Source organism: Erinaceus europaeus, chromosome 15, assembly GCF_950295315.1.
Source record: "Erinaceus europaeus chromosome 15, mEriEur2.1, whole genome shotgun sequence".
NCBI lineage: Eukaryota > Metazoa > Chordata > Mammalia > Eulipotyphla > Erinaceidae > Erinaceus > Erinaceus europaeus.
In genome coordinates this window covers 27,581,151-27,600,133 of record NC_080176.1, presented here as the reverse complement: position 1 = coordinate 27,600,133, position 18,983 = coordinate 27,581,151, and the positions used below count along the sequence as shown (strand labels likewise).

General features: G+C 52.4%; 1 protein-coding gene across 1 annotated transcript in view; it reads left to right on the top strand.

Annotated features, from left to right (window-relative positions):
• Positions 1-859: 859 nt before the first annotated feature.
• The window catches only part of SRRM3 (serine/arginine repetitive matrix 3), a 52,723-nt gene continuing 34,599 nt past the window's right edge, over positions 860-18,983 (top strand). Inside the window, exon 1 of the mRNA XM_007517995.3 lies at positions 860-1,006. The gene's annotated coding sequence lies outside the window, so the exon portion shown is untranslated. The remainder of the gene's footprint in view (positions 1,007-18,983) is intronic.

The window sequence follows — 18,983 nt, the reverse complement described above, 5'->3', positions numbered from 1 at the left end:
GTAAGAAAGATAGACACATGCAGAACTGCTTCACTGCCTGTGAAGCCACCCCCGGGCAGGTGGGGATCCAGGGCTCAAACCCGGATCCTTATGCCAGTCCTTGAGCTTTGTGCCATGTACACTTAATCTGCTGCACTACCGCCTGGCCCACTATTTTTTTTCTTTTTAACTAGAGCACTACTCAGCTCCAGCTTGTGATGGTGCCGGGGATGGAACTTGGGCTTTCAGAGCTTCAGGCTTAAAGGTATGTTATGTAAACTACTGTGCCATCTCCCCGGCCTAATTGCCTAATCTGTGACTCTGGGGGAGTTGGGCGGTAGCACAGCGGGTTAAGCACACGTGGCGCAAAGCGCAAGGACTGGCATAAGGATCCCAGTTCGAGCCCCCGATTCCCCACCTGTAGGGCGGTCACTTTACAGGTGGTGAAGCAGGTCTCCAGGTGTCTGTCTGTCTTCCCCTCCTCTCTCCATTTTTCTCTGTCCTATCTAACAACGATGACATCAATAAAAACAATAATAACTACAACAATTAAAAAAACAAAGGCAACGAAAAGGAATAAATAAATAAATATTAAAAGAAGAAAAATCACAAATAAGGGGAGGAAATATGATCCAGGAGCTTCTTTCCCTCCACTTATGCTTCCATGCCTCCAATCCTGTTTCCTGAGACCGCGCCCGGGAGCGGTACCCGGGAGCTTTCGGACATCCCAGGTTTGGCTCCGCTGCGGGCGTTGCGGTCCTCCCGGCCTGCGGAGGGCGATGTTGACACTAGGCCGCTCTGGCCCTCGGGCGGCCGGGGAGGCCGCCTCCATGGTGGTGCGCTGTCCAGCATTTCAGCAATCGGCGGCGGCGGCGGCGTCCTGGGGAGAAGAGGGCGCGGGGCCGCGGGGCCCGGGGCTGCCCTGCCCTGCCCAGCCGAGCGAGGGGGCAACCCGGAGGCGGCCCACAGCAGCAAGGCCGGACGGCGGGGCTCCGGCACCCGGCAGAGCGCGGCGGTCAGCGGGGAGGTGAGCTTCCCCGGTGGGGCGGGGGCTTCCCCCAAAGGTGCTGGGTTTGGGCTGGACCTCGGGCCTCCCAGGCCGGGGGCCCAGCGGGGGGTACGGGATGGGGTGGGGGGCCCAGACTCCCCAGGACCCCGAGCCTGGATGAAGATGCGTGGGAGGAGGGGGTCGTGGCTGCAAAAGTGTGTTGGGGGGGCGAGGCACCTGGGGGAATTAGATGGGGAGTGGCTTTCATTTTTCTGAATCGAATGGAGAAAGGGAGAAGGTTGAAGGGGCGCGGGTGGCTCTCCTCCTAGCCTAGATGACCACAGTCCAGCCTACGGGGAGGCCAGGGAGCCCCCAGCTGCAGTCCAGCTGCCCTCCCCCAACGGGTCCCCAAGAGAAGGGAGAGACCAGCGGGATCCCTGCAGGGGACCCTGACCAGTGTGCAGGGTGCAGGGACCAGACCCCCATCTGAGCACTGGGCTTGTGTCCAGCAGGGGTGGCAGCATGGAGTACAGCCTGGCCCCTTTCCCAGCTGCCCAGATGCACCCTGGGGAGACAGGCGCTGGCCAGCAGAACCCACTTCTACCCGGATGGCGGTGACTCTCACAGCGGGAGCCTGGAGGGCACTGGGCGATCAGCCAGTAGGAGTTTGGGGATGTAGGAAAGGGCTCCTTGGTGGCCCCTTTAGATGCTCAAGGAAGAGTTTCCCGGGGTTCAGCCCTAGAGTATATTCCTGGCTTAAAAGAAAGAAAGAAAGAAAGAGAGAGAGAAAGAGAAAAAAGCAAACAGGGAGAGGAGAGGAAAGGAGAGAAGAGACGCATTCTCTGCCTGACCCCCCCCCCCCAGCTCAGTGTTGGGGGCCTCCTGCAGTTCCTGCTCCAGATCCAGACAGCAGGCCCATTGTAGGGGCGGATTTGGGGAAAGCAAGGGAAGTTCCACCCAAATGCCTGTACCCCATCTCCCCAGCCATAACACCCCTCACCCCAAGTCCTCACCCATTCACCCTCTTCTGGTGTTACATGGTCCAGGCTGACCTTTTGTTGTGTGTCAAGAGAGAGAAAATAATGGGGCACTGGATAGGATTTGGGCTGTGTGTGTGTGTGTGTGTGTGTGTGTGTCTGTGTGTGTCTCTGTGTGTGTGTGCCTGTGTGTGTCTGTGTGAGGGGTAATGTAAGGTCATGACCCTAACTTGTGCCAGACGCTCCCCTTCCAGAAAGACAGACTGAGCTGGAAATGGCTCCCACTGTGACTCTACATCCTGCCTCACTCTCCCATAAAGAGCAGAGGAGGAATTCTTGAAGAGTGAACCATTGATGGGCTCTTCTGAGGTGGAGGTGTGTGGGAAGGGAGCCAGGGACACCACTGTCTAAGAGTCATGGGTTCAAGTCTAAGCTGTGTAATTCTTAACCTTCCCCGAACCTGTAAGCCACACAAGACATGAGCATCATCAATGTTACTATTTGAAGAACCCATCCAGGTCACAGGTGGGGAATTACTAGAGAACTGTAAGGTTCTGGGCAAGTGTCAGCAAGTCAGAAATTTCCCCCCAATTTATTTATTTTATTTAAAGATTACAGGACCTGAGTGGTTGGCTTGGTCTTTTTGGTCTCCAGACACATCATAAGATGTGTGCAAGAACAAGAACCACGCTTGCCTGTTTTGTTTTGTTTTTTATTATTTTTTAATTATCTTTATTTATTTATTGGTTAGAGATAGTCAGAAATAGAGAGGGCAGGGCAAGATAGAGAGGGAGAGATGAGAAAGATACCTGCAGCCCTGCTCCACCATTCATGAAACTTTCCCCCTGCAGGTGGAGACCCCAATTTATTTATTTATTAATGATGGAGAGAAAGAGAGCCAGACCATCACTCTGTCATATTCGATGCTAGGAATTGAGCTCAGGACCTCATGCCTGAGAGCCCAGTGTTTTATCCTCTGCACCCCCACCTGAGCCGTGAGTCAGAACTTCTTGAGGAAGAGCTGACAAAAGTGGGGAGACTCTTAGCAATCGTAGAAGCCTGTCTTTCTCTTCTCAGAGCACTGAAAACCTCCCAGGCTCTCTGCTAAGTACGGTGCTGCCGCTGACTTAGTTCACTCTCGCACCAGTGTCCCCAAGACGCCACCCCTGTCCTGGTTTCACAGCTGAGAAATGACACTTGAGTGACTTCACCCGAGGTCACAAGGTCACCCTAGGATGCCTTCCCCTGGCAGGAGTGGGGCCACTGGCCTTCCCCAGCCCTTTGCTTCCTGGGCACAGTTCCATGCCAGTGTTTTGAGTCCTGTGCCTGCCTTACAGGTGGAGGGCCTAAAACACATGGGGGAGGGGGGTGCATGCAACACGAGGAGGAGCTGGTGCACACACACACACACACACACACAAAAGGCCACTTGCCATCTAAGTGCCCCCCACTGCAACCCACCCCCACCCCGCCACCATCACACCCGCAGGAGTGGGAGTCTGGCAGCCCCATCTGCTAGCTGCCATGCCCACCTCTCACTTCCTCTGTCCACTGCCTCCTGCTGTCCTCGGCAAACTGGCTGCTGCCTGTGCTCTTCAGAGCCCTCGGCCCCTGAGACAGGGCTGGGATTACACGAGGTCACTGCACTCAGCTTCCCCCTGGCTTTTCTCTCCCTCTGTTCACTTCCTGTTGCCCACGGGCAGGGGACACAAGTGTCCCCCCTCCTGTCCCAGCAGGCAGCCAGGGGGTGCACCCTGTGTCCCTCAGCTCCCCCCTCAACTTCTTTCTTGGACCTGTCACTCTCACTTTCTCATTCTGTCCTCACATTACCTGGTGCCAGAGTCACTGCAGCCTCCCTTCCACATGAGAGCCACGCAAAGGCCCAGAAGTGGTGTTACTCCCACAAGGTCAAGAGCAAAGGCTTGGCACAACTCAAGCCCACTGCCTCGGGTGCCAAGGGTGGCTCCCTCAGTCCTTCCTGGGCGAGGGGCCAGCAGGGTGCAGGGGGCGGGCAGGTGAGGGGTAGCCCAAAGACTCCAAGGCAAGGACCTTTCCCAGGCCCATCTCTGACCCTGGATGCCTGTGTGACCTTCAGCAGGAACGGTGCTGTCTCTGGACCTCAGTGTCCTCAGCCATCACAGGGCAGTGTGGACTGGCTGCCCCCCACCAGAGGCCCTGCCAGCACCCAGATTTTGAGAGCCCTGCTCTGTATGGCCATCTGCTGAGACGCATGTGGCTGTGTGAGCACAAGCTCCAGCACTCTGAGGGCTGATTCATTGGCAGGAACTGAGGCTGGAGAGTCACTTGTCTTTTTCACCTAAGGTCTTGGGGTCTTATTTAGGGGGAGCATAGTTTAGGGAGACTCAATGATGCCTCTGGAGACTCCACGGGCTTTTGGCAGAGTTGGGATTAGACCCCCCCTCTCAGTTTAGGATTTGAGGGGACCTGTGGGCACACTATGCTGCCTCCTGGGCCCCCCTGCATGAGCTTAGTATTGGGGGTAGCAGCAGTGGGTCCCCACTCACAGAGTCTTAGGGAGGGCTCTGCAGAGAGGGTGCAGGGCCTGTCAGAGAGAGTGGGTGAGTGCGGCTATTTGTCTAGGAGGAGCTGGGAGGGAACAGAGGCAGCTCAGTGCCAGCATCTCGGCTTGGCACAAGTATGGGCAAAGGAAGCATGGGGAGAGCACCTCTGAAGGCATGAGGGCTGGGGAGGAAAGAGCTGTCAATGGGGGAGTGTCCCGTGAGGTAAAGAGGTGTGACAAGGGGGCTCACATCCAGGGATGGAGGGGGGTTCTGGGCTTGCTCAGGGAGCAAGAGAGACCAGACAGAGGAAATCTAGAGGTGAAGGTGACGAGCCCAGCATGGTCCAGCCTGGATCCCCCATTTGACTCACTGCTGGCTGCCACCCCTTCTCCTCCCAGGTTTTGCTCCTCCACCTTTGTATCCTAAGCCTCAGATGGAGAGTGACAGTCCCCTCCTTAGAGAACAAGTTAAAGTCCCACTTACGGGCTATGGGACACTGAAGACAGATGGACCCCCCCCCCATCTCCAGGGCTGACCTCACGCCCTATAGCCAAAGGTCTCCACCCACAGGACCCAGCTTGCCCGGGAGCAGCTGCTGGCCTGGCCTCAGCCACCTGCCTCCCCCGCCCTGGCCACATACCCACTGCAGAGGTGAAGCGCCAGGACAGGCTCTGCATCCCGCCAGGGCCTTGGACGGAATCATATTCCCGGGGGAATGGACAGCCTAAAGAGCTGGGGAGACCCCCTCCCTCAGTTCTGTCCCTCACACCCTAGAATTCTCTGGGGTTAGAATGGCCAAAAGCCACCTGGGGAGCCTTTTGTTCGTATGAATGACAGGCTCCAGGGAGAAAGGAAAACTCAGATGGGGTCGCATCACCCAGACAAGATGGTCTCTGTGAGCCCCAGCAGCAGGGATTGCACAGACGTCCTGCCAGGGCTCAGCCCCTGTGTCCACACATACCACATGGCACTAAGTCACTGGGAACAAACACTGGGGAAGAAAGCCTGGTTTTTAAATTAATTTATTTACTTTATAGGATAGAGAGAAATTGAGGGAGTAGGGGAGAGGGATAGAGACAGAGAGACTCCTGCAGACCGGCTTCACTCATTGTGAAGTTTCCCCCCTGCAGGTGGGGAGCTGGGGCTTGAACCCAGGTCTGTGTGTGCTTAACTGAGCACACCACCACCTGGCCTCAAGATCTTTCAAAGAGCAAACTTGATGGCCCTGTGACAGCCCAGGAAGCTACTGTTTGAAGAGTCTGAGAAATTGTGGGGAGACCTCAGCTGGGTGGTGTGTCCCCTGACCCCCCACACCTGGGTGGGGGACATGGCTTTGGGTTCTACTAGTCTTGGGCTTCCCTTGGAGAGGATGGGTTTGGGGTGTGTGGCAGGGGAGGCTAGGGCAGATCCAGGGCTGCTGGGGGACCTGAGGGGTCCCTCCTCACACCCCCATGGATCCAACGGCTCAAGGGGAAAAGCCCAGATCTGGGAAACATGTAATTCTCAATCTCCTGAGTTTGAGTCTCATCTGGGTGTTCTGTGAAAAGTGGGGGAAGGTTATGAAAGTATCCCAGAGTGTGTGGCCCAGGCACAGTGGCTGAGTTGTGGGCTTGCAGGCATAAAATCCCGGGTTCAATTCCTGGTGCTATATCTGCCATGTGACACTGTGTTCTGTCTCCTCCCTTCCTCTCTGTGGTTCATGAAACGCTCCCCCCAAGTGTACCCCAGAAATGGTGGTCATCTGTGTGAAGCCACAGTCACCATGAAGGGGGGCACCTCCCAATTTCTGGGTGCAGTCAGAGAGCACTGAGGTCACAGGTTAATCCACCTGACCTTGAACCCCCAGACTGCTGACAAAGGTCAGGTTAAGAGAAGTGACAAACAACAGCTAGAGACCCTTGAGGTTGTGACAGTACTAAGCCATCCATGGTGATGGGGTGGCCAGAGGGGCCACTGAGAGGGGACACTAAAGTCTCATCTTGGAGAGTGACAGGGGAAGGCGTGTCACCCAAGAGTGAGAATGAGACTTCCTAGTGACAATGATGGTGACTGACCTGGGGGACTGGAGAAGGGGAAGCAAGCAGCAGGGCTGACACCAGGGCTGCAGAGAGCCAGAAACAGAGATGTGTCTGTGGGACATGAGGGAGGGGGCTAGCCACTTTCAGGGACAAAGGACAAAGGGGGCTCCGTGGGGTGTAACAGCTTACTCTCTTCCCCATGTTCTCTCTCAGCTACTGGCACCCCTTCTCCCAAAGGGGCCCCAGAGGGGCTTCTGGGTGGCAGGAACGCTAGAGCACTCCTCTGCAGGTCCTTCCTCTGGGGGTCCTGCCCCCACCTCCCTGTCTGGCTCCGTCTGACACATGCCTCTTGGTCCTCGTGACTGTCTGTTACTCAGCCTAGAATGCTCATCTCCTCCACCTTCTTCATCTTCTCTTCCTCTACCCCCTGCTCTCTCTGTACATCAGAAAGCAGAGCTGGTTGTACATTCATTCATTCATTCATTCATTCATTCATTCAAGCTCTGACTCAGCCTCTCCTTGAACTAAAAAGCCCAGTCATCATCATCACCACTGTCCCCAACCCCAGTCTGGGATGCGGGGGGGTGGGAAGCTACCACCCCCTGCTGCCCCAGCAGGTGAGCTGTTCAGGAAGATCACCTACGCAGGTGAGGCAGGCAAGAGTTGACAGAGCTGTGCAGGGGAAGCGGGGGCCTGCAGTGCACTGACCTGGGGCTCTCTCACCGCAGCTCAAACCTCCCAGCCTGTGAGGCCCACATACACTGCAGACATGGTGTCTGGAGGCAGAGGACCTTCTCGGTGTCTCCAGAACAGTCAGTGACAAGCAGATTCCTGGGAGCTGTCCATGGTTATTGATTCTGATTTTGAGTATGGGGACTAGCACGTGTGGGTGGGGTCTGCAGTTTATTACTATTTTTTGTAACCAGAGCACTACTCAGATCTAGCCTTTTTGTTGTTTAATATTTATTTCTTTATTTATTCCCTTTTGTTGCCCTTGTTGTTTTATTGTAGTTTATTATTGTTGTCATTGTTGGATAGGACAGAGAGAAATGGAGAGAGGAGGGGAAGACAGAGGGGGGGAGAGAAAGATAGACACCTACAAACCTACTTCACCGCTTGTGAAGTGACTCCCCTGCAGGTGGGGAGCCGGGGGGCTCAAACCGGGATCCTTGTGCTGGTCCTTGCACTTTGCGCCACGTGTGCTTAACCCGCTGTGCTACTGCCCGACTCCCAGATCTGGCTTTTATGGTGGGATTGGACATCAAATCTAGGTCCTCAGAGCCGCAGGCAGGAAATCACTGCACTATCTCCCTGACTCTGGGGTCTGCAGACTTTTCAAACTCTCTAGCAGCTGTGCCTGTGTGAGTTGAGATCCACAGCCCCCTGCTTTGCATATGTCATTCCTTTCATAGGGATGCCCTTCCAGCCCCTTCTCCCACCTCCTTGAAGGTCAATCTCTGCTTGCATGTCTGGTGCTGTCTTTTGTTCAAGATTTTTTTAAAAAAATATTTTATTTATTAATGAGAAAGATAGGAGGAAAGAGAAAGAACCAGCTATCACTCTGGTACATGTGCTGCTGGGATTGAACTCTGGACCTCATACTTGAGAGTCCACTGTGCCACCTCCCTCCCAGACTGCAAAGAGTTAGTGGAGTGGTCTTTTTTTTTATTTTTTTTTCTTTTTTTATTACTATAAACAGAGATAAATTGAGATGGGAGGAGGCAGAAAAAAGAGAGGAAAAAGAGACAGATACACCTGCAGCCGTGCTTGTGAGGTCACACACACACACTGCAGGTGGGGACCGGGGCTTGAAACTTGTGCACTCTAATGTGTGCTCTCAACCAGGTGCACCACTGCCTGGCCCTCTTTGTTCAAGATTGACTTGATCTGTTTCACATGATATGAGAGAGAGAGAGAAAGAGAGAGAGAGAGAGAGAATAACCAGAGTCCCACTCTGGTCCACTCAGTGCCTAGGAGAGAACTAACCAAAAGCCTCTGGCATTCAAGTCCTGTGCTCTGCCAGCTGTGCTATCTTCCAAGCCAGTTGTTGGTGTCTTCATTTAAGCCTGTTCTCCTGCCTGCCCCCACCACCTCCCCACCTACCCACCCGGGGATGCCTCTTTGTTATCTCCTTTTCTGCTTTCTCCAGGCTGGTTCCATCTCCCTTCATCAACACTGAGATGGCCTCAAGACCTCATGCCACTGTCTGAAGGAGCGGGGGCTCTGTGGGGGACACCGCATCACAGAGAGGTCTAGATGGGTGGGACACAGGGGCTGCAGCTCTTGTGGCCAGAGGGCCTGTGTTAGGCACTGTGACAGGTTCCCATGCCAGCTCAGAGCCCCGGAGCAGGACACTCTTTTCCCCTCTCTGCAGGCTACTGCAAGGGGGTCAGCAACTCTCCAGCCTTGTCCTACAGCCCCATGTCACCCGTTTACCTGGTGGGGGTGTCGGCCTGTGGTGCATGGTCTGGGACAGGGCTGCCGGCCCCTCTCTGAGGCCTTAGGGCATCTTAGCTTTCCAGACAGAAGGCCTTTCTCTTTCCTCTGGGTGCTGAGGGGGTGAGGGGTTCAACCTCGTTGTACCCCCACCCTCCGCCCCACAGAAATCAGGTTGGGGGGCCAGGGGTTGGTTTGTGGCTGGCTGGGGAGCTGATATGACACCTGATGACAGTTCTGGGAGCAAAGCAGAGATGGGGATAGGCCCCAGCTGGCCCGGCAGCCCTGGTCTCAGTCTGACCCACAGAGACTCACCCGTTCCCAGGGCAAGGAGGCCCCTTGGCACTCCTGCCTCCCACCCACAATCCCACACCCCTGGGGACCTCAGTTTATTGTCAGTGCTGTTGTTTATCACTTGCTTAATTAACTGTTTAAGCTAATCCGATTAATTGACATTAATTATCTACCATTAGTTAAGGACCCTGGAAAGAGGCACCTCTCAGGGTTGAAGTGGGTATCAGGGACAGGGCAGGGAGTCAGGAAGGAGGTGTCACTGAAGAGACCAAGGGAACAGGGACGGAAGCACCAGAACAGCTGCCAGGACTGTGCACCTCCCGGGGGCTCTCGGGGCTGTGTCCTAGGGCTCTGAGTTCTGGCTCATCACTCTTTAGGAGGCTCACTCCCTCTTTTTTTCCCTTATAGAAAGTTATGAAAGTGGCCTGGCAGATAGCTCGTGGACAGAGCACGGGACTTGCACACACAAAGTCCAAGATGTGACCACGGAATATGCCAGAGTGCTATTCTAGTCTCTCTCATGAAATAAACCAGGTCTCGTCTGCACAAGTGCACTCCTCCTGAGATGACATTTATTTATTTGTTTGTTTATTTATTTATTTGTTTGTTTGTTTGTGTGTGTGTGTGTGTGTGTTTTCCCTTTCTGTCTTTTTTGCCTCCAGGGTTCTTGCTGGGACTCGGTGCCTGCACTACGAATCCACTGTTCCTGGAGGCCATGTTTTCCCTTTTGTTGCCTTTGTTGTTTATCGGTGTTGTTGTTACTATTATTGTTATCATTGTTGTTGGATAGGACAGAGAGAAATGGAGAGAGGAGGGGAAGACAGAGAGGGGGAGAGAAAGACAGACACCTGCAGACCTGCTTCACCGCCTGTGAAGCGACTCCCCGGCAGGTGGGGAGCCGGGGAGTCACTTCTGCTGGTCCTTGTGCTTTGCGCCACGTGTGCTTAACCCACTGCGTTACCGCCTGGCACCCCCCTTTTTTTAAAGACTGATGAAGGGTCACCACCCCAAAGAGGCACAGAGACCGCAGGAGAGAGACCTTGAAATCCTAAACACTCTCTGAGTTAAATAGGTCACCAGATAACAACTGCAATCTGCTTTTTTGTTTGTTTGTTTGTTTGTTTGTTTGTTTTTAAAAGGCAGATTGACCCATATCAAGAAGCTAAAATATGCCAAATATTAAACAGTGGGAAAGTGATCGGATTTGCATGCTCAGTCAATGCCAGCCCCCCGAGGAGCCCACAGCAGACTTTCATGCCTGTTTCTAAAACACAACTCACAGTTTCAAATTAGAGCACTTGAAACAAACGGGGGGGGGGGGATATTATGAGATGCAGCCTACTTTTGGGGAAAAGGAAGGAAAAAACCCAAAAAACAAAAAAACCAACCCACTTCAAGCCAAGAGTGACAGGCCGTCTCCAAGCCCTTCTCCTGAGATGGAATGGCAAATGCTATCTTATCTGAGCTTTTCTTTTTTTGTTTTAATGGACCCCTCAGCCCCCCACTGCCATGGTCCCTTTGTCTGGCGTGGCCCCAGCCTCTCTTGCAAAAAAGCAGTTTGGCCAGAGCAGGAGAGTTGTGGAATCTGCAGATTAATTCAAAATGCACAGGGAGGGGAGAGGTCCTTGTGGGAAGGTTGAGTCAGGCTCCCTGGATGGGGGTGTGTGTGTGTAGGGAGCATCTCCTGGGCAGGAGGACCTCAGAGACAGAGATCTCTCTCTAGCTTGGAAAGGATAACCATGGAGAGTGAATATGAGGTCTCTCTCCACCTGCTACCCTCCCCACTGCCCTGCTGAATCCTGAGGCCCTGGGGGGGGAGTGGGGGGGGAAGAATCAGGAGAAACTGGAGGCTGTTGCCTAGCAACCGGAGGAGCATCTGGATCGATGGGGATGGCAGGCCAGGCTCCAGCCCCCAGCCCGTCTCTCTCTTTGATCTCACCCAGGCCCTGCATAAACCAGGGAGAGAGCAGGCAGAGGGGGGGTAGGCACCTGGGGCAGCCTGCCTGATTAGAAGCAATCAATAAAGAGAATTTTCCAGACTGAAGAGGTGCTTTCAGCCAGGCAGCAGCCCCCCAGCTTCTCCAGCCAACCCTCCCCATAGCTGTCTGTCCATCCAGCACATGGCCACCCTACTTTCATTCTTATCAGTGTAGGACTCTCAGGGACTCAAGCCCAGCCCTACCCTGACCCTACTGGTATCTGGCTCAGGGCAAAGAAGTCAGCACACACACACACACACACACACACACACACGCCCATGCCAACACTGTGAGCTCAGCCACTAAGCAGGGGGCTTCTTTGTGCCTCCCCCAGCCCCACATTCTGGCCCAGGCAGTTGTAGAGAAACAGCGGGTTGAGTTAGGGCAGGGAGCCGGGGAGAAGAGAGTTCTGTTTTCTGGCTTGTACTGCTTGACTCCATCACCCCAGATAAGACTAGTCTGTTCACTCTTTTTTTCCCTTAGTTTTTCTGGGTTTATTATCTATGAGAGTGAGAGAGTTTCAATGGGACAGACAGGAAAAGAGAGAGAGAAAGAAAGATCTCAGAGCAACACTCAGCACCTGTGATTGAACTGGCTACCTCTGGCCTGCCAACCCAGTGCTCTACAGGCTGAGCTATCTCCCCAGCCACTGGTCTGCATCACCTCTCCTGCCTGCAGACAGCTGAGATCTGTCTCACCCAGATCAGAACCCACAGGGCCCAGGGCCAGTGGCCACACAAGTTCTTTCTGCTGGTCTGGGAATTATATGCATGTCATGAGCACTCTGAAAATGCCAAGAGCAGTGACAAAGGACCTTTCTCACACTGAGGTCCCCAGAGACAATGATGAAAAAAAAAAAAAAAACAGGTAGTGAGCTCCTTGTTAGTGCAAGCACAGGCTGATACCAACATTCACAGTTGGCAGCATGGTGCCAAGCTCTGAATTGGGCACTCAGGATACAAAGTTTCAACCCAGTCATGACCTTGGAGAACCCTCAGCCAGCGGGGTAGTAAGCAGAGGCATGCCTCCTCCTTAGAATAGTTCAGGGTGGGCTTCACAGAGGAGGTGATGTTCAAGCAGAATCTTAGAGGATACAGGAGTCGGGCGGTAGCGTAGAGGGTTAAGTGCACGTGGCACAAAGTGCAAGGACCGGCATAAGGATCCCAGTTCGAGCCCTCGGCTCCCCACCTGCCGGGAAGCCGCTTCACAGGTGGTGAAGCAGGTCTGCAGGTGTCTATCTTTCTCTCCCCCTCTCTGTCTTCCCCTCCTCTCTCCATTTCTTTCTGCCCTATCCAACAACAACGACATCAACAATAACTACAACAATAAAAAAGGACAACAAAAGGGAATAAATGAATAGATATAAAAAATTAATAAGAAAAAAAGAATCTTATAGGATGCATGGGGAGGATAGGGCAGGGCAGACAGAGGTAGCATCATGGACCAGTGTGTTCTTGGGTGGTGGGGAAAGCCTTGTGTCTGAGACATGGGGTTTTAGGGAGGACAGTCTGCTCAGAAAGAAGCTAAGCTGCCTGGGCCTTCTCTGTGGGTAGCTGACTTGTCCCCCTCTCCCTTGCCTGCCCCAGACACCCGTCTTGGCTCTGGGAACAAGGCCAGCCCGGCCGCCTCCACTCCACAGTTCAGACAGATACTGCAGAGAAGGAGACAGCTCGCAGTCCTGCCCAGCCTCGGTGGACCCTGTGCGCTGCTACACAGAGGACAGCAGGGGAAATTCCAGGAGGAAAATGGGGCCGGCACCCTGCAGCCTGATCTTCTAACCCCCCTCCCATAATCTGCCTTTCCCCCATCCAAGCAGACCCAGCCTGAGGGCTCTGACCAAAGCTGCCTCCAGCTCCTACTGGAAGCTGGAGTACTGAATAATTAAAAGCAAGGCTTTCAGTGGCTCTCCCTCCCCCCTGCAGCGTCTTCTAGAGGGTTGGGTAACAAACAGCAGCGCCAGCTCCTCCTGGGAGAGACTCCAAGGAGGCAGAGGGAGGAAGCTGGCGCAGATAACCCTCTCACTGCCGTCAGTGGGCTACCCCACGCCTGCCTCCCAGGCCTGCACCCAGTGGCTTCTTCCCTGGGAGTTCTGTTCACACCATGAAACCTGGGGTACCCTACAGGGCCCTGTGGGATGGTGTTTGTGCAAAATGACCCTCTCAGCCTACCAACCTTCCAGGCTGTACTGATTTGGACATTCTCTTCCTGGTCTGTTCTGATTTATATTTCCTATGGTTTTGCTTTCTTTATCCTTGTAGTGGCTTAAGACTTGTCAGTAGTATTCATGGGTGATACCATCAGCTAATGTTATACAGAGAATTCATGACAGTAACACTCCTAGCAGTGCCACTGGACGTGTGAATTCCTTCATCCCCCAAGGGGGAGGTGCTTTGATTAACCCCATTTTACAAATCAGTTAGCTGAGTTCAGAGGTTAAGTCCCTGAAGGGTATAAAGAAAATGATTATAAACCAGGCTCTCTTCTGCCACTGGCCCATCTGCACATGTCTGGAAGATGTGGATCAGGCCCCTCTCCAAAGGGAAGGGGTCCCGAAAGCGAAACGACCAGGAGTAAGAGAGATCTTTCCAAAATATAAGTCTGGCCATGACCTCCCCAGCTCAACAGTCTTCACTGGCTCCCTACTGTCTGCAGGTCAGACATGGTCCTAGCTTCTCAGAACCCACACTCTTCCCAGGACATTCTACCTCTCTTTCCTTGTCCCACCACTTCTGCGTCAAGGTCTCAGCTGCATTTGGTGGTACAGAGGTGAGAATAGCTGCCTTCCACAATCTTTCCTCCAGGAAGTCTTCCCAGATATGCTCCTCCATACACACTGAAGCTCACTTGGTGTTGCTGCCAGATGTTCTCCCATTCAACACTCATCCTGCTACTTCAGAGCTCCTCTTTCTGCCTCCCTGAGTGGTCACTTGCTGAACAGCTGTGACATGAATGAGAGCCTGGCCCCTGGAGATGAGGCACAAACTCCCTGTCTAGTGGCCACTATTCCCTAGCCCCTCCTGGTCACCTTTGCTCCCTCCCCAGTGCTCCTGCTTACAGACCAGAGGTCTGGAGAAGGGACCTCCACAGGAAAGGGAGGGTGCTGGCCAGGGCAATTTGTCCGTGGTACTGAAGCCAGCATTACCCCTGCCTGATGCTGTCCACGGTGCTAAAACCGGCACAAACCACGGCAGGGTGCTGTCTGTGGTTCTGAAACCAGAGTCAACCATGGCTGGGTGCTGTCCGTGGTTCTGAAATTAGCACGAACCACAATGGGTACTGTCCGTGGTGCTAAAGGGAAAAGGGATGTGGCCAATTATACAGGGAAGAGTCCATTGTGCGTGTTCTGGCTAATCTGGTTTCAGTGTCAGGAATTGGGGTGGGGAGGGGGCGCCCCTAGACATCCAGGACACAAACAAGATGATTTCCTTTGCCAGCTCGGTAAAGTATCTCAGCAAACCATTGTTCATTTTCACAAAGATCAGGGCTTGGTCTCACAACCCAAATACCTGGTTTTGTGTGTGTGTTTATCAGTTCCATCACGTTTCTGACAGTGACAAAGAATGTTTTCCTCTAGGAAACTCAGGAAGCATGTCTCTCTCCATCCCGTCTCCCCAAGCTGATTTCCTCCCCCGCCCTCTCCAAGGACTCATTCTACTTGCAGCCTCCCCTCCCTTTCATGGAAAGATAGCTTCCTATCATGTTTCCCATTCCACCCTGGACCTCTTTGTGCCAGCCCCTGGACACTTCCCTGCCCTTAATCTATGCTATCTTCTGCCTTGACCCCCTTCCTTACATGGAGAAGATTCTCCTACCATCTCTCAAAGTTCCAAGTCAAACACCATTGCCTTTAGTACAACTTCCCTGACCATCTCAGACAAAGGCAAACCCTCCCTCGACTCTCTCTCTCTCTCTCTCTCTCTCTCTCTCTCCTGTCCCAGAACAGGGAATGGGTTGGGAGATCGGCAGTAATCAGGATCATTCCACCTAACATACTTGTCACTGAAACTAGGAAGGATTCCGTATGTCATGACAGGAAATGTACTCTCCATTTTCCAGTTTTGGAAACTAAGGTTTGGGGAATCTTCATGACTTCCCCGTCTCATTACCTGGGAAGATATGGAAGAGCCAGAACTGAAATTCAAGTCTTCTGACTCCAGACCCTGGGCTCCTGTCCACTGTCCCCTTTCCTAGGTCAGTGGGAGAAAGCAGGAAGCCCTTTATGGTAAGGAGGTGGTTAAATAGTGTGATTGTGGATTGAGACCTTATCTGAAGCCATGGGAACCTGAACATTAGCGTTCCTGAGTACTGGCATTACTGGGTAGGGGGAAGTTGGAGATAGTGGGGGTCTCTGTCAGGAAGGAGAAGGAACTACCAGAGGAGTGGAGGCTTCTGAGTCTCCAAGTGGAGGAAGCCCTTGGGTTGAAGATGTGGGTGCTGTCCATAGCTCTGAAGACAGGACCTTGGCAAATGTATGAATGGGGAAGGAAGAAGTCTGTTGAGGGCAGCAGGACTGAGGAAAAAGGTGACTCAGAGCAGCTCAGCAAATGCCCCTGAATGACATCTGCACATTTTCCTGCTTGGGGCTCTGCCTTCCGCATCTCTCCTCCTCCCTCTCTAATCAGCCTCCTCCTTCATTCTGACAGTTTCTTGTCATATGACAGCTCCAAAATTGGACCCAGATCTCAGCCTCCTGAGTGCCATGCCGATGATCTGAGGCTCCCAGGATCCAGCTGGTGCCTGGAGACTGTCCGCACCCACATTAATGAGACATCACCGCACAATAGCATTTCGTGTTTGTTAGCCCTTTACACAAGACCTAGGAGGAAGGTGCTGTTATGAGTTCCATTTCACAAGCAAGGAAATTGAGACTCAGAGCTTGAAGCACTGGGCCAAGGTCACTCAACACATGAGGTTTTTTTAAAAAAATATATTTTATTTATTTATTTATTTATTTGAGGGATAGGAAAGATAGAAAGAATCAGACATGACTCTGGTACATGTGCTGTTGGGGACTGAACTCAAGGCCTCATGCTTGAGAGTCCAATGCTTTATCCACTACACCACCTTCTGGACCACAACACATGAGGTTTGAAAGAGTATGGCCCCACTCTCCCTCAAACAAGGGCTTCCAAGGTCAGAGCCAAGCTCCCGCATTAAGAGCATCTGTGTGCTGCACTCTCTCTCACCAGGCCACCCAGGGCACTGCTGCCTGTGTGTCCTGCCCTCCAAGCCCCAGGCTGAGCAGTGATCTCATTAGCAGAGAGGCCACTACACCATTCAACAAACTGGACCCTGCAGTCCAGATGGGCTGTCTCACCTTCAATTAATCTTCACTGGCAGGGCTATATGTTAGATCCTACCTAACTATACACCATCATTTCCAGAAAAGAAAGGCTTGGAAACAGGGCTCTGATTCTTTAACTACCTCCTGGCTGGCTGAAGAAGAGGTGCTCCTCTACACGTGGGCATTGTGGCTCCAAAGTTTAATCTGCACATGCTTTTAGCTTGCCTGGCTTCTGAATTTGCCTGGAGACCTGGCCCAGTGCTGGAGACAGCCTCGGGGCTGAGCTGTGCTGGTGGCTGACTGGTGTGGCATGGGATACATCAGCAGGAAAGGGGTGGGGAAAGTTGGCAGTCAACATAGATGGTCATATCCCCTGGATTTCCTGATGGGAAAGGACAATCTAGTGGAATATCTAAAAGGCTGTTTAGTGGGGCCTTTGGTCCATCTGCCTTGCTTCCCAGAAAGGGGAGAGGAGAGACTTGCTCTGGGTGCTCAGTGGCAGAAAGGTTTCTGTTGGCTGTGCTGTTTCAATGTGACACTGTGGCCACATGTCCACCGACCTTAGTGAGTTAGCATCAGGGTGAGGACAGGGATCTAGACTCCATATCTATCTGCTTGGCCTCCATGAACCCCTCAACCTAAACAATTCCCTAACTTGCCTTCCATGCTCCCCATCATGGTAATTGCCAGGGTCACCCAGGGCAGTGCCCTCTACCCAGCCCCCACAGCCAGGCTGTCAAAGTTCTGCCAAAAGTCAGTCCATTTACTTCTCAAATCCTGGTCAGCTCACCTCAACTCTGGGATCCTGTCTCTGACCCCCCTCCTCTCCTTTCTGGGGAAGCTCATCTGCACAGGCTGCAAACAGTTCTCCTTTCTGATGCTATACTGCACTGCCTGTTAGCTTCCCAAAACAATCAGTGAGCTCCACAAGGGCCAGGGTAGACGATAGTTCACCCTCAAATCCTCCACCTTTCACAGGAATGGGCTTGTTGAGCAAAGAGGAAGACTCTCTCCTATTTGAATAGCTCTTATAATGGAAGACACATTCATTCACCCAGTGAGTTTATTTTAAGATGTATTTTCTTTATTTTATATGAGATAGGCCAAGAGAGGAGAGAGAGAGACTAGAGCACTACTCTGGTACACATGGTGCTGGATATTAAAACATCGGTCTCAGATATGCAAGTCTCACACTCTACCAGTTGAACTGTTTCCTGGTCATCACCCAGTTAGCTTTCAAACCTCCCCCCCCCATGTTGTTATTTATTTATTATTGGAGAGAGACAGAAATAAATTGAGAGGGGAGGGGAAGGGAGATAGAGGTAGGGAAAGAGACAGAGACACCCGCAGCCCTTGTCCACTACTCATGACTTGACTCCAGGTCCTTACACACTGTAATGTATGTGCTTAACCAGGTGCACCATTGCCTGGCCCCTCAAACTTCTTTGTCAAGTTTTTTTTTTTTTTTGCCTCCAGGGTTATTGCTGGGGCTCTGTGCCTGTATGCACTATGAATCCACTGCTCCTAGAGGCTATGTTTTTCCTTTTGTTACCTTTGTTGTTTATCATTGTTATTATTATTGTTATTATTGATGTCATTGTTGTTGGATGGGACAGAGAGAAATTGTGAGAGGAGAGGAAGACAGGGGGAGAGAAAGACAGACAGACACCTGAAGACCTGTTTCCCCAATTGTGAAGTGACCCCTCTGCAGATGGGGAGCAGGGGGCTTGAATCAGGATCCTTATACTGGTCCTTGTGCTTTGTGTGCTTAACCCACTGCACTACTACCTGGCTCCCCTTTTTTTCTAATCTTTATTTATTGGATAGAGACAGCCAGAAATCAGAAGGTTAGAGGGAGACAAAGAGGGAGAGAGACAGAGAGACACCTGTAACACTGCTTTAGCACTCGCAAAGCTTTCTTCCTGCAGGTGGGGACTGGGAGCTTGAACCTGGGTCCTTGTGCATGGTAACATGTGTGCTCAACCAGGTGCATCACCACCTGGCCCCTCTCTTAAAAAATATATGTTGGTATATTTATTAATAAGAATCATAGGAGGAGAGAGAGAAGAAGAGAACCAGACATCACTCTGGTATATGTGCTGCCAGGGGTCAAGACTTCATGCTTGAAAGCCCTGTGCCTTATCCACTGCACCACCTCCTAGACCACCCTTTACCTCTATCTAAAAAGGAACATTGGATTCTTAGTGTAGGCACCAAGCCCTAGTGATAACCCTAGAGGGAAAAAAAAAAAAAAAAAAAAGGAAGGAAGGAAAAGGGTCCTCCAGGAGTGGTGGGATCACACAATTGCCAAGCCCCAGTGTGCCAATGATGATAGTGGTGGTGGTCGTGATGGTGGTGCTTCTAATGGCATCTACCCTGTCCCAATCTTGAAGGCCAGATTGGAACTCAGCTTCAGAATTTGGCGCTTCTCACTCTTCTCATCATTTCGGATTACTTCCAACTTTCCAGTCTGTTGAGTCTATTTGTTTATTATTTTCTTTATCAA